Here is a 3,607-nt window from a genome sequence, read left to right on the forward strand (position 1 = left end):
ACACTCAAAATACTACTGTTTCTCTTCTAAATGTCTACAAACCGCCAATCCATACGCAATGTGGGCGACTAATAACAAGGGACATGCTTACGGAGATCTGCAGAGGAAGTTCAGAGATAAACGTCGTAGATGCCCCCGTTGTGCACGACCAAACACTAGAACGCATCAATTCACAAATGAACCGGCATGTCCTCATCCTTTCCACCTCTAAGCGTCCAATTTTGCAACTTCCCTAATCTGACAACGGTCGTTACTTTCAAATAATTCTCTTCTATCATTATTGATGTTAAAATATCGAATTGTTGACCCGGTTTCCAAATAGAAGGCACCTTCGCTTTTTTGATAACTAACAAATACATAAACGTTTCAATATCCACATGGATTATTCTTTATTGTTATCCACATTTTAATATCCACATTTTAATTACTTGTGTAAAGATATCCCAATAATTTCCATCTGTTGTGGATAGACCTAATTAACATATATACGTGTCCACATGGATACGTTTCTAAGAGTTTTCAATTAAACGTGTCCACATGTATACGTATCTTATAGTATCCAAACCGTTAACTTCACCATGACTTTAAGGATTGAGAATAAAATGGAATATAGATAAATTAAAAACGTAGAACAAGGTTAGAAATAATGCGGATGTTGTGAGAAAGAACGTAGTTTAAATCTAATAAACCTTCAATTAAGCTTCAACTTTCGATCAATCGATTGGAGGAGGAACCCGACACCCTGCGTAATCGGCGTCCGCCACTTCTCGCAACTCCTCAAGACTCTGCAACTCTCCCACCAAATCTTCAATTTCCAGAGACATGATTTCATTAAGTTGATGGATTTTTGCATCGATGGTTTCCACTTGATGAAGGAGGGCTGCTTTCTCTTCCTTTTTCTTAAAATGATCCTCCATCATATGAATTATTGCCAAGTAGTGATCCTTAGTCTCCGCCTCGGTCACCTCTCGTGTCTTAGTTAGCGCGGCTCGCATGGCCTCCAGAACCTCCCCTTCCCATTCGAAATCATCATTCCTTTTGGGGCGTTTGCTCGAACTGGCTCCTGCGGTTGGCTCCTCTGCGAAGCGTTTAGGACGTGCTGTTGAACCCTCTCCGGTCATTGCTGCACTCTTGAAATGATACTGTTGCTTGAAGGAAACACAATAGTTTCGGTCGACAATGAGAGGAGTTTTATAGGGGTCATGATCGAACAGGCACATAAGGAGAATGAGACGATTGAATGCATATAGACAGATTCAATCGATACAATGAAATATCGGGGATCGAAACGATACAACGTTTCCGACTCATTTATAGTGTTTTAACCTACGACAACGTTTCTACTTCAATCCCACTTGCTATTGGTTGGGTTATGGATACATATCTTAAATAATCTAATTTTTTGGTTCGGATAACCCTTACAGTATGTATCTTAACATAAACCTGAACGACAGATTAAAGTAAATGACACCCAACTATCATGTACACCCAACTATCATGTAAATGACAGTATCCACATTAATAAAATCCATATGGATACATTAACATCACTATTTTGATCTATATAATATGCACCAGCGGCTATCTACGTGGATATAATATGTGACATGATAGACAAACACAAACATCCACGTTTAAATATCCACATGAATTATGTTCTGTTATTCTCCACATTTTTAATATCCACATGGATTATATCACGTCTGTGTTTCCGCATAATATAATCCATGTGGATACTAAAGCGTGGATACTAAAATCCTAACCTCAGAATATTTTACTTTCAATTTCACATCAAACCATAACAAACTAACAACGTGGTTACTAACCTTTCTTCTCGATTACAATCCAATAGAGTACACCAAAAAAATCCGTAGTATATCAAAGCTAACACAAACATCCGTGGTTAGTCTATCATGGCACATGACGTGGATATAATATGTGACATGATAGACTAACACAAACATCCACGTTTAAATATCCACATGAATTATGTTCTGTTATTCTCCACATTTTTAATATCCACATGGATTATATCACGTCTGTGTTTCCGCATAATATAATCCATGTGGATACTAAAGCGTGGATACTAAAATCCTAACCTCATAATATTTTACTTTCAGTTTCACATCAAACCATAACAAACTAACAACGTGGTTACTAACCTTTCTTCTCGATTACAATCCAATAGAGTACACCAAAAAAATCCGTTACTGACTACCCAAAATAAAACCATATCCATTAAAACAAGATGGAATGGATACCTTATGTATTTTCTAAGGTAGCAATGTAAGCAACAGTGTTCCCAATTACATCCACAAAAAAACAGCAAATCTGGACACTTCCAATTGACTACTATCCGCTCCTAATCCGGTTAGCTTCACCCCAAGAATAACCCAAAAAACAGTGCTCTCCCAATCTACCGCCAGACTGTCTACCTTCATCCTCATGGCAACGGGTTCGAACAACTTGTTCGATTGTGTCCAATCTCTTTGCACCTACCACAACGATTCACTTTTGTTTTCCCGAGTCCATTACTCTGCAAACAACATAACATATCCAAATGTTTATGTGGATACCAACACTACACATTTAAAAAAGGATTTCTCACAAATTAAGCCCACTTACACGAAATTCACCAATTGAAGGAATCCTACTCTCTTTTGGACGCCCAGCGGGACGTCGCGCCTTAGGAGGGTATAAAACACGGTTCTTTATTTCAACAGGAACTTCAGCATCACCAATTTCAGGATTAATTATCCCTTCGTAAGTCCTTCTCCATGTTTCTGTCTTGTAACAGTCACCCACCAAAGTCCCATAAGGGATCCCGTGCGTATCAGCTGCTATCAATGCATGCCCGCATGGTATTTTCAGCCTATCGTACTGCTTACAAGAACACTGCTTCATATCAAGCAAAACATGATGCTTTCCATTCAATAAACCAACCACTTCATAACTCCAACTAGATAGACTGCCTACTTTGCTACCACAAACACCAACTAGATAGACTGCTCTTCTGCATCTGTTTATCTACCTCCGGCGTAGTCAACCCTCTATGCTTCTCAGCTTTCTTGCGTCTCGCACTAAACCACCTACTTAACATCGCACAAATGTACTTAAGTAGTTCAATAATATGACAGGATCTACCCTTTCCTAACATATTGTTTAAAGACTCTGCAATGTTGGATGTCATCAAATTGTAACGGTTCCCTTGGAAATAAGCCCTACTCCAATGAGCTGCTCCAATTTTATCCAGGAAAGCAGCACATTTGGCATTTTTAGCTTTGATTTGTCTATAGATTTCCAGGTAACCAGTTACCTTATAGGCAAACGCTGCATTCGTCACAAGTTTTGCAAGTCCTTTACTATGAAACTTCGCATTAACATTCCGGCCTAGATGTACTATGCAAGCTCCATGATGTGACAAAGGAAACACCCTCTTCTTCGCGGTGTATATTGACGGGCACCTATCTGAAATTATGGTCAGGCTCTTACTATCAGCAACGATTCGTTCTAATTTCTCAAAAAACCAAGTCCATGAGTCTTCGTTCTCACTGTCCACAACAGCAAAAGCAAGCGGAAACACCTGGAAATTAGCATCTTGTCCACT

This window comes from Camelina sativa, chromosome 7 (assembly GCF_000633955.1).
Source record: "Camelina sativa cultivar DH55 chromosome 7, Cs, whole genome shotgun sequence".
NCBI lineage: Eukaryota > Viridiplantae > Streptophyta > Magnoliopsida > Brassicales > Brassicaceae > Camelina > Camelina sativa.